We start from the raw sequence: 13,406 nt of genomic DNA on the forward strand, positions 1-13,406 counted from the left end.
CAAAAATAAGAAAACAAGTATCATATTTTACCAATCAGATATTAGTCTAAAAATGAATACAAATATTAATTTAATTAAAAATGAAAAATAATCCCGCATAATTAGCGTGAGATACCATACCCAATAGGATTCTCCAAAAAAAAAAGAAGAAATCATCTCTTAAGCTGATTCCAGTGGCCAGAAGATCTGAAAATACATCCAAATTACCGTCGGCTCTCGCAGAAGTGACGGTAAAATCGAATTCTGGTCACAAATTGTAGCCGCTGGGTCACATTACCTCGGATTAAAACATGGTCCCTCGAACAGTCACTGATTACATTCATCAGGTGTGTAATTACGATTTATTCATTATAATTTGTCGTTTATGCATGCTAGACAAGTTTCAATTGATGAAAATGTGATTTTTGATGGAACTGTGATCGTGAACATCGTACATTGCTGTTCAAAACTATTGTGACCGTTATGAAAAACATGTGATCGGCTATTCATAAGATGTGACCTCATGCAGACAGTACGCATGGGTGTTTGTGTCTCGAAATGTGTGACGTGTGACATACTGAATTTGTGTTATGTGATATTAATGCTCTTGTTTGAATCTAATCATATGCGACAGATCTAAACTTAGTTACCGTGACTGATTATTGCATGTAATTGTGATTTATTGCGCACATGTGACCTGCATGTATTCAATATGTGACCATGATATTCAAGATACGACATGCATTTGTTGTGACCTGTTATCATTTAACAGAATTGTGACCGACATGCAATTAATTGTGACCAATATACCAACACTTGTGGCCACTCTTCAATGATAGGTGACCAATATGCAATAACCTATAACAAATATGCAATGAGTTGTGACCTCTCGTAAAAAAATCTAGAAAATAAAAATATGTGACATGCATGTATTCAATATGTGACAATGGTACTTGAGATTCGACATATGTTTGTTGTGACCTTTGATCATTTCACATAGTTTCGACCCATATGCAATTAGATGTAACTATAATTTGATGTTTGACTGATCATGTTTTTGCTCATTTTGCAGAAATGGGGTTAATTCACGTATGTCTGTTGAATGGATCAGAAATGTCACCGGTGTTAGTTGATTGTAGTTACGGGTATTTGAGGTTTGTCGACACAGTTATGAAATAGTTTAGCTTCGACCCTGCAAAAGTTGCTGTGACAATGAAGTATGTCTTGAATAGCGATCTACCTCCAATAACAATCAAAAGTGACGATAATGTCTTATCTTACATGGTTTTGAAGGATATGAATCGTGACCCTGCCAAATATCCAATTCACATTGAGGTCACAATTGCAAATATCGAAACATAGCCTATTGCGCTATCAGTTGATGTTCAATCGAACGAACATGGGTTTTCATTAACAGATATATCATCAGATATATGTGGAGCAATAGTGGATCCATCTAGTGACAAGTTTGAGCATGAGGTTACAATTGTGGCGGTGGCAGATGCTAGGGAGGTAGAGGAAGGAAGAGTTTTTCGTAACAAGGAGATAATGAAATTGAGCTTGTCGTTTTATGCAATCCAAAACATGTTTGAGTACGTGGTTGTTTGGTCTGATAAGAAAGACTATATCGTGAAATGTTCACGTGACGAGTGTAATTGGACATGTAGGGCGTCGAAGTTAGCCAGAACAGATATATTTAAAATCAGACACATTGCAGAAGGTAACACATGTGCTTCAAACATCGTACTCAGTACTCATAGGCAAGTAACAAAGACAGTTGTGTCAACCTGCATTAAGTACAAGTATACATCACCGCATACCATATACACATCGAATGATATACGCAACGACATGCTGCATGCATATGGAGTATCTTTGAAGTATGTTAAAGTTTGGCGATCTCAAGAGGAAACTTTGAAAGTGCTAAGAGGTGATCCAACTGATTCATTCAATAAGATACCAGCCTTTTTTTCTGTGCTACAGCAAACAAATCCTGGATCAGTCACAAGTCTAGAAATTGATGGTCACAATAAGTTTAAATATTGCTTCATGGCACTAGGTGCATCTATACGGAGATGGAAACATTGTAGGCCAATTGTTGTGGTTGATGACACACATCTAAATGGACACTATGGTGACACCTTATTCATGGCATGTACATAAGATGCAAATAACAACATTTATGTATTTGCTTTCGGGATTGGGGATAACAAGAATGACAGCTCATGGACATAGTTTTTTAGACAGTTGAGGAAAGCATATGGGGACAAAAATTGTTTGTGCTTTGTGTCGAATCGTCACAACAGCATAAAAAAGGCGATTGAAAACGTGTATCCGAAAACTTGTCGTGGGATATGTTTGTACCATCTACTAAAAAATCTAAAATCACGGTACAGGAGATCAGGACAAAACATAACACAAGCATTCAATACAGTCGTTCGCGCCTACACACTGTTGGAATATGAATATTACATGGAACAACTCGACTCGATTAATGAGAAGATAAGGGGTTACCTGGTACTATACTATACATTGTCCTATGATGATATTCACATAAATACATTTGACATGATACTATACACTATATGATACACATTTCCATGGTTTTGTTTATAGGACGAAGTTGGACCTGAGAGATAGTCACGTTTTCTCATGCCTTCAAATCGGTATTCCACAATGACATCGAATATCGTGGAGTCGGTTAATGCCGTCACAAAGTCTGCAAAGAACTACCCTATTATAACTTTTTTAGAGTCATTCAGACAAATTCTACAATCTTGGTTTCGCAGACACAAGGAAGACGCCCAAGGCACTTTTACAACCTTGTCAAGCAAGTATGAGACGAAGATGAGGGAAATGAGCATAGATACAAAAAACTTGAGGGTAAAGTTAAATGCTGTGACCTAATCTATAACATGTGACTTACCTGAATTAATATGTGACATGTGCTGTGACTTCTGCTGTGATCTGTACCATTGCGTTTCAGTAATATTTGTGCAATATTATATATAACTATGTGACATACAATTTCATCTGTGTCCAACTTTTTCATTAGGTGACTTAATATGGCTATAACTTGAATCTATATCTACAGGTTTTCCCTATTAATCAGGTAATGTTCTCAGTTAGCAGTGAAAGTTTCTCTTTCGTTGTTGATATAGAAAATCAAACATACATATGTAGGATGCTTCAAATTGATCAACTACATTGTCCACATGCTTTTGCTGTGTTTGTGAGTATGAAGATGGATCCATTTGAATACTGTTCCTACTACTACACAAGTAAAGCATTCAAATATACATATCAAGCAACCATTTTTCCTGTAGGAAATCTAGCTGAATAGATGGTGCCAAATGATGTCCATGACATAGTTGTAATTTCACCTAATCAAAAGAGAAGTTGTGGAAGGCCTACTGAGAAGAGATTCAGACCAGCGTATGAGGAAAATATAACCGTTAAATGCAGTCTGTGTGATGAAAGTGGTCACAATCGTAGAACATGCAACAACCTAGTTCCGTTAAGTCAAAGCCACAAGAATAAAGAGAGGAAGAGGACGAAGACTGGAAATACACATTGATATATTTTTTATAATTCCCTCATTTTTTCATTCATTGATATTTTGTAATGTAAGATGCACAAAATTGGATGACCCATTTACCATATCTTTACCAATACAATGCTAAGATCTTTTGCTGATGAATCAATGAGATTATGAATCATAAAAGTGTGCAGTGACCTATAACAGTATCTGTGATTGATTGCAATGCACTTTGGATGTACGGAATATGTGACCACTAACACGTATGAGGAACTTAAATGAGAAACTCAAACGAATGTGTCACACATGAAAATCTGTAGCAAAAATTGTTATACAATCATATCAATATGGAATTAGTTGTGACCAATATGAAATGATCTGTGATCATTCTTCAATAACATGTGACTAGTATACAGTAACTGTGATCATTATTAATGACATGTGACCAGAATGCAGTGACTTGTGACCAATATATAATGATCTGTTACCAGAATGCAGTGACCTGTGTCCCGTGCAATGAATTGTGAATATATGTAATGATCTGTGACCACATGTCAATGAACTGTGATCAGTATGCAGTGACCTGTGACCATTTCACTAGACATGTGACTAGGATGAAGGGACATGTGATCAATATACAATGACCTGCGACAAACATGCTCTAAACTGTGACCAATAAAAGATGACCAGGGACCAATTGCAAAGACTCAGAAAAATGGGAGTAGCTCAGTTGCAATTAGTAGTGACAAAAATATGAAATGATCTATGACCAATCTTCAATGACCTGTGACCAAATTGGATTGACTTGTGATAATTCTTCATGACCTGTGAACAAAACACAGTGACCTGTGACAATGAGAATTGACCTGTGACCAATTTACAATAACCAGTGACCTGTGACCTGCAGATAATCCTAAAAACTGAAGTGGGTCAATTCCAGTGTCGGTCAATCAATAAACATGTCTACCACCTATGCTAATAACATGACACAATGGCAAAAATTTGTGCATTAAATTTTGAGACTTTGTCCTCGATACATCATCAATCTTGCAAAATATGATATACGGTGAAACTTCTGAAAAACAATGTAATAAAGTCCTCAAATACTAATAAACTTTCTGATATAAACAGACAAAAGTAAGAACTACGTTGTTATTACAAACGAATACCCAAAGACGAGACAATGTTTCCATCTATTACAACTTGTGACTACTCATTGTACTATCATTCTAAAACAATGATTTTCCCATCAGTTGGCTCCATTGTCTTTCTAGCCTCTCGATTTTGCAATATTTGAACAACAATGAAGCTACATCTAACCGTGCTCTCCCTGCATCGAACTTCATGGGCATGAATCCTATATCATCATGCAGCACATACTCCGCATACTTGACCCCGTATATGCCACAATCATGTCTAGGAACGCAAATATCAATCTGTTAGTTATGAAATCCAGCATGTTATAGTATGTTTAACTATAAGTGGTGGTAAAAAACCTACCCATTTTTCTGTTGGGGAAGAGAGAAATCAAGATCCACATCTGACTCCATTGAATCTTTTTTCCATATTCTAATACATTTGATAAGATGCGGAAGCATGCTGACAAAAGGTTTAATTCCAATATGGACTTTGATATCATTGTATGTCTTCCTGGACGAATTCAATCCATACAACGTATGCGCATTTATGTCCAACACTCAAAGCATCCAATGTGCTCTGTTGGTAGGCAGAAGTGGGATAAACACAAGATCGACTTCAGCCCATGGAGTGCTCAATGGAATTCGTGCACCTGTAATGTCTTCAATCAATCTATCATCTATCTCAACAACATTTGCATCATCCTTGAACCTAGGATACATGTGCTTGAGCGTGGCATGGAACAACAAGTCCATTGTGGTAGCTACAAACTTGAGATCTCTCGCACTTCTTAACACTTGACGTATGTAGTAGAAGCATACGTCCATATGCTATAGAGATGTAAGTACAATAAACAATTAAGAAACCACATATACACCAGAAACATGATGCAATGAACTGTTACTGTGATGTGTAATTCAGTTAGAATGTGTGACCAATACAATCTATAGTTAGTGACCATTCAATAACTGATGTGTAACGTAATAAATACATGTAAGCTATACTGTTGGACCTGCAAATATGTGTATTTACTTGTAACACGTATTGTGACCTACTGTTCGCGTGATCTGTGACTCATGCATCATTTGTGACCTAGTACATGAGTGGGCTGTTAGACAGTGCAAATGTAACCTTGACATTCGTTGAATGACATGTACAACAGTGCATTTCTGTGGACTCTATGTGACTATTATACATTGATTTGTGACTAATGTGACCTGTACTGTGACATGTCCTTTAGAATTGAACTGTTACTTTTGTGTAGTGAATTACCGAACTAGTCAACGACACCTCCTTGAATACAAGTTCATACCACCATATCTTGTTTCTCACGAAGTACTGACCGATGGAAAAAGGTGGACGGATGGAATTTTCTTTATTATTGAACTTCTTCCTATGAACTAGAAGTATGATCATTATTTGAAAAATTATGAAAATAGGACAACAATTTCGTACTTGTTATGTGGTTTGTATCATCTTTGAAACTAATTTTGGAAGTCAGCAACATTTGCATCGTCTACATTCTGATTGTAGTGTTCGAAGACCACTACATTTCCAGACGACTTCATTTGTTTCACTTCGTCGACAATATAAGGTGACTGAAGCGCTTTAACTGGCTTTGGAGCCCTCTTTACCAACAATCCAAAACTTGGTGCGGCCTCAGGTGAGTGTTGCATAATAAAATGTGTTTTTAAATATGTGACAGGCATTAATCAACAAATACATAGATTTTTTTATACCTCTTGCTCAATACATTCCGTCTCCTTCAACACATTGGATATGACCAAGTCCACTTGCACTTCAACTTTCTTAGATGTCTTCGCAACAAACTGGCTTGGTTGTGTAAATCCAAAATCGAGGTCAAAAGATGGAGGTTCAATAGAACATGAAAATTCAACCGCACACGCAGAGTCAACCTTCACTTTGCCTTTCAAATCAACACTTTTTTCGACTTTTGCAGCCTAAAAATCAGAACAAAAATACATTTGATGAGAAATGTATGTCAATCACAGTTGGGGTACTGACTTCGCTTGTTGGTCCAGATCCTCCAACAGTTTGTGGTCCTTAGTTCTCTCTGAATTTATTCATAATTTCTTCCATCGAACTAGATATCAATGCAGTCATAGAATCAGACATACACTGCATGTGTGACTTGATATCCAACATGTCGGTACAAATTTCACCTTGCATTCGAACAAGCAGCTTCAGTTTCTTTTGCTTATCAGACTTCAAAGATGACACTGTGACTCATTGCCTGAAACTGTTTACTTAGCAATTGATTCTCAAACTGGAGATTAGATATCTGTCCTTTGAAATAATTCCTCAATTCGTCGACCACCTGCATCACATGAATACCAATAATCAGGTAACTTATGATGATGAAATATAACATTCATCTATGATCAGCAGTGAAACGTGTATTGATATATGACCTAATAACTGAAACCTGTTACCTGAATATATTTCTGTGACCTGAGAATTTTTATGTGACCTGAATATCATTAACACTAAATGGACTTGTGACATGATAGATGAAATTGGAAGAACTTACATCTTTTGACGGTAGATCCTCTGAATTAGTAGTGTCATCTGACTTACGCTCCCCACTTGGAGAATCTTCATGGATTGATGTCCCCTTCCAACTAGGTGGTGGGTGAACAAAGTCGTCATCATCAATGTGCACATCAGAGTGTCCCAGCCGTCCATCAGTTATCAGAAGCATGGGAGTAGATTGTTTCATTCCCAAATCACTTGGATTTATACCAGTCCCAGCACGATAAACTGATCAGTCTATGCTACCACCCTTTCTCTTCTCCCCACGTGACCAATCGAGTGGGATAGGTTTCTCATACCGCACTTCTGTCATGTTCAGCTGGTGGGGGGTCCATGTCACATATTTTCAACTACCATTCATATCACAACAAAAAGTACAATATCAGCAACCAAAAATTATGTATGAACGAACAGATATAATTTTGCACATCACACATATCAATATGTTGCTATGGATTTTGATATAACAAGGGCAAATAGCGTCGTGAAAATGTCCGTGACCTATATTGAAAACGTGTGACATAATAAATAAAATCTGTAACTTCGTGAATGCGATTTGTGACTTGACAAAATATATTTGTAATCTAAGAAATATGATCTGGAACATGAAAAAAATGTGCAAGTTTAATATTTTGAAACCAGTAATGCTGCATCAGTGGTCACTTGCATCCGGATTGGAGAAGCATTCAGGCCCCTGGAGCTTCGCAGCCGAAGGGTGATTATCAGCCGCCCAGTTCATTATCCGGGGGCACGCTTTGGATATCCTTCTCGCTGTGTATCCATCGAGACTGGGAATTGTATCGTAAATCCACACTTGAAAGGCTATGAGCAAGCATCTGAGTCTGTAATGTGTTGATCTCTTACTCAACCCCTCCCTCAATGAATTTACTAGTATGTCAAACAACGGCTTACCCCATGGAAACACATTCATCGCACTAAAGTCTTCAACTAGTACAAACAAGAAGTGATCCACAGCCTTCTTGTAATCTCTCGGATGTAGATAAGACGTTATGAAATACAATGCACCTATCATGAAAACATCCTCATCTGAATGTCAGTAGCACCAAGAAATGCGTCCTTGATGTCTTAATGAGTAACATTTTTCAACATTGAAAAATACAGATTTTTCAATCATGATGGAGTCTTCTCCATCCTATTTGTGTCAGCATCGTCGACGTATCTCAGACCAGTCACCAAACAAAACTCTGAAATTGAGAACCTTACAAATCTTCTAGCTATTTTGAACCACAACTCATTGTCATTAGGTTGTTGTACTTGTCTCAGCAGAAAATAGTGTATCAGCTAAGATTGGATAACCATTTCCTCACATTCCAAGAAGTGGGAGAAACACGTATTCTGAAGGATTCGACGTTGGGTTTCATTAAGATTGTTTTTGAAATTTGACACCACGCCTTTCACGGGGATAATTCTAATTTTACTCGGAAATCAACTCTTCTCGGGTATAATGTATCTCCAGGCCTACAATATCGATCACAATAAAACATATCAATTTGGTCATAGATAGGAATCCAGGTAGACACAACATCAACATATAGGTTACAGGTCCCCTCCACAACATAAAAAAAAATCATCAAAAATGTATAGACGATAGCGGAAGAAGGTAGCTAAGGAATCATCAAAAAATGAACAGGGATGAACGACGGTTTAATCGTAAAATATGGATACGTGAGGGACGTGGATTTTATGGAAAGGACGTGTAGGGAGGTTTTAATGAATATAGAGTTTCCAAAATTTAAAATACGTGAATATAGAGGAGACAGTTATTAAATAATTTTAAAATAATTAATAAATGAAAAAAAATCGGATTAGTGAAATATTAAACTTCCACTCTGATTTGGGAACTATGAATAGTTAAACTATGGTTTTATGTAATTTCCACATAAAATTATTTGGATGACATTTTGGACTATGTCCAGACTATATTTTTAAACAAGTTGGTTAAGGGCCTAGGGCTCATAGCAAGTCTTAATTGGATTTAAAGTTAATTACATAAAAACAGGTATTTAAATGTTCTAATTCAAAATTCAAGTGTGAAGTTTTTTAAATCAAAAATTAGGTATTAATTGGATTTACCCACCCACCCCACTACAAAACCTAAATTCCTCCCATCCCCATCTCACTCTTCTCTCTCTCTCTCTAAACACACAATCAAATTGGGGGCACTATGCACGCGGAATTGACGGCGACGACGATAGACCCAACACCCATCTTCTCTTCTCCCTAATCTCTCCTCTCTTAACAGTAGCGATGCCACCCCTGAAAGAGAATCTCTGAAGCATAGATGTTACCATCGGAATTGGATTGCCTGAGTAGCCCATAGAAATATAGTGGTTGGTTTCTATGGGTGTTTGTTTTTGTGAGTTTTATGCAGATCTAACGGTTGGGGTGGGTTTCGATGGCGTTTTGTGTGGTGGTGGTGTTTGTGTGGTGGCGATTGTGGTGGTGGATCTGGCGATTAAGGTGGTTTATATTGAATTTGGTGGTGGCTTGGGGGTGTTTTGGAGGTTTTAGGTGGTTATTGTTGGTTGTTATAGGTAGAGGCACTGGCGACAATAGTGGATTTGACGATGATTTTGTTGGTGGTACAGGTGGAGGTGTTGACGGTGGTGGTGGTGTTGTGGTGCTAGTGAGGGTGGTCGCAAGTGACAGTGACGGTAGTGTTGGTGGCGATGAACCAATTGTTAGGTTATAGGTGGCCAAGTATTAAACTATGATCTTAAAATTTAATAACTTGTGACTGAAATATAATTTATGACCAACAAATTTGAAAATCTATGATCAATAATAAACTGCGACTTGTAATTTTTTATTTGTAACCAATGAAATAAATCATGACATATAAAATTTTGGATTTAAGACTTCGAAATAATCTATGAACTACAAAATTTTTGATTTGTGATCTCGAAATAATCTGTGACCAATTAATTTGACAATATATGATCAGTCAAAACCTTGTGACCTTTAATTGTATATTTTTGACCTTATTAAATTTAATTAATAAATATTTTTAATTAATTAACTAATACCTAAGTCTTGTGTTTTGAAACATGACACCTGAAAACTGAATTTGTCATACTTAATCCCTGAATTTTGAATTTATCCCTTGAATTTAAATGCATGTGCTCATATGATCCGACCCACTATTTTGAGTTTTGACACCCCTACATGTACATGTCTTTTATAAAGTTGAAGTTGACACTCTTCAATTCACAACATTTTTTATACGTGTGTCGTAAAATTAATTCGTAAAGGGTTCTAATCAAAACAGTAAAAATGATACAAAGTGCTATGTAATCAAGACAGAAAATAAATAAATAAATTGTTCACGCTAAAAAATGGCACCAATAGATGCCTGGCCATGTCTCGTCTACACCTGCACAAGGAGCACCCCGTTAGGAGTCAAAGGTTATCGGTCGAGAAAAAGGTCCGACGACCGTTTGCACTCCAACGGTCAAGTCATTATATATATATATATATATATTTGGTTAAGGTTCAGAACATTGTCTTACCTAGAAATAGAGTGAATTCTCATATATACATATAGACGAATGAAATGGGCCAAGTATTTTAATGGGCCTAAGTCCAAGCCCAACATGAGATAGTTTTATGAGCATTGTTATGGGTTCCTCCGAAAGCACTTTAGCAGGACCTCTTAGGGTCTCGGCGGCATCTTTGACAGCTCCTCGACTGGCCTCTTGAGAGCCTTAGTTGGACCACTTAAAGGTCTCGATGGACATCCTTAAAAGCATGTCGGTAGGCATTTCGGTCATCTTTGAAGGCACCTCGTCGCACCGTTTGGAGAGCCTCGGCTTAGACTTTATAAGCACCTCAGCTGAGTTTTGAAGGCACCTTAGCTGACCCTCTTGAGAGCCTCGACTGAATTATTGATTCACAGCTCATCCATGCATTCAATGTGTATTATTGTGGTGCCTTCATGTGGCATTTCATATTCGACCAGCAACATGAATGAATAAATAATAAAATAAAATTATTTGATTCAATGGGTTCTTATCAATACCTAATTCCAAAACCTAAAAACAGCAGACAAGCCAAACAACACTTAACACGTCCCCGAATTGTGTAATATCAGAATTTGGTCATTGTACAGCTCTCTGAGTTCGTCCATTCATTTTCAATTATAGGAGATTTGATTTGTTTAAAAATAAGAATTTTAATAAGAAGTTGATGTGTATTTCAGAAGTTGATAAAAGTTGGAACCTATAAAATGTATAGTCAAAAATAAGTTTAAGAAAAAATAAAGTTGAGAAAATAAGAGCAGACAGGAGATAAGTACTTCATTTATCAAACACACTATGCACTTGTGTAATTATGGACGGTAATTCGGCTCGTCGATTTGGTTTGGGAAAGGCCCGAACCTCGAGCCGCATTTTGGGAGGACGGGCCGAATCTGAGTCGGCTCGCGAGCCTAAAAAAAAAGGCAGCAAAATGCTGCAGCCGTAGCTGGCTACCTTTTAAAGCAGCTTTAAATAAAAAAATAAAAAGAGCAAAGAAAAAAGCGAGCCTATCTAACTCGGCTTGGAAAGGCTCGAATCGAAAGTTTGGGTCGAGTTAAATTTTTTTTGGCTGAGCATTTGCTCGGGCCCGAAAAAAAAAGCTCACACATTTTACCCGAGCCAAGCCCGAGTTTCAAGTTTCGACTAGCGAACCGGCTCGACTCGACTCGACTCGTTAACATCCCTATATGTGTAATGTATAGCTGATAAGTAAAATTGGTCTTAAATTTTGCGTTGGTGGATTGAAATCAATTTCATCGTCAATTGTGTGCTAAAAATCTGTAAAATGAACATTTGATTAACCTAATTAGGCTTAAAAAACAAGGGGTGCAATGGCCGAAAACTTTGTGACTTAAAGTTGGTGAGGCCCCAAACTGAAAAATTGAGTGAAATAATAGTATATAGTATGAGGAAAAAGTTGCTTGTTAAAAATTTGGTAGGAAATCAGAAATTGCTCTGCTTAGAATTTGTACTATATATTGCCACGGGAGGTTTTAGTTCTCGAGAGATATGTCAAAGATCCTCAAAACTGGTATATTAAACTGGACAGAAGCTATCTCGTCGAAATTTTCAATTGATCAATTATTTGACCATGCTAATAGTTTTGTATTTCGAATATCATATATGCTAGGGGAATATCTAGTGGTGGAGCAAGAATCTGGCGAGGTGGCGCGGCCACCTGCGCTTGCTTCTGGTAAAGTGAAGAGAGAAGACGGGCGCTGGCTTGAAAAATAGGGGAGATGAAGCCAGACTTGGGCCCTTTTTCAAGAATCTGAGCCTTTTCTTTTAAACAGTGGCACAGTAACTGAATAGTCTGAATCCATTTGGAAGAAAAACAAAATCTTTGATAATCGTCACAATCCATTGCCCAGGTTTCACTTTCAAAAATCACAATCAGTGCCAATTCAAAACCCTATTCTTCTAACCCGACTCCGTCTCGGTGATTCCCGATATTATCCCCCGGCAGCCGCACGCCGTCTCACTGTCGCCTTCATTGCATTCATCTTCTTAAAAAAAATAAATAATAAATAATACTAATAATAATGATAATGATAATATTGAATCTTTTGCATTTTAGGGTTTGTTAAGAGATTGATTTTAGTTATAATTTGATTTATTTAATAAAAAATGAAAATAATTGCAATTGGTTCCTTGGTTTTAAACGTGCGGATTAGATGGTATGTGGTTAGGTTTTTAGATTCACATTCGTGTATTTTGAATTTTTCTGTTATTTGTGTAATTGTATTCTCTTTTTCTTTGTTTTTAATTAAAAAATGTAGTCTAAAATGCTAATCAAGTGTAAAAATTTGGCAGAAGTGACAACCTTTACATAGTTGTGTTATTATCATTTAAAATGTTCAATTGAGAAATTTGTGAGATAAATAATAAACTGTTGTTGAAAATTGAAAAGTTAAACTTGATGATAGTTTAACATGTCTTTTTTGTGCATTTATATATAGATTGAAGATTTTTAAATATTAATAAATAACATCATTATTATGGTTGTTGACTGTTGACGGTCAATGATTAACAACCACTTTAACTGACCTCCAATCCTGAATCCGCCATCGAAATATCAATTGCCCTGAAGCCTAAATACATTTGCCTAATTGCCCACTAAACTAATTAACTATGATTTTATGATTTAATGCTACTTAGTTCCA

Source organism: Olea europaea, chromosome 18 (genome assembly GCF_002742605.1).
Source record: "Olea europaea var. sylvestris chromosome 18, O_europaea_v1, whole genome shotgun sequence".
Classification (NCBI taxonomy): Eukaryota; Viridiplantae; Streptophyta; class Magnoliopsida; order Lamiales; family Oleaceae; genus Olea; species Olea europaea.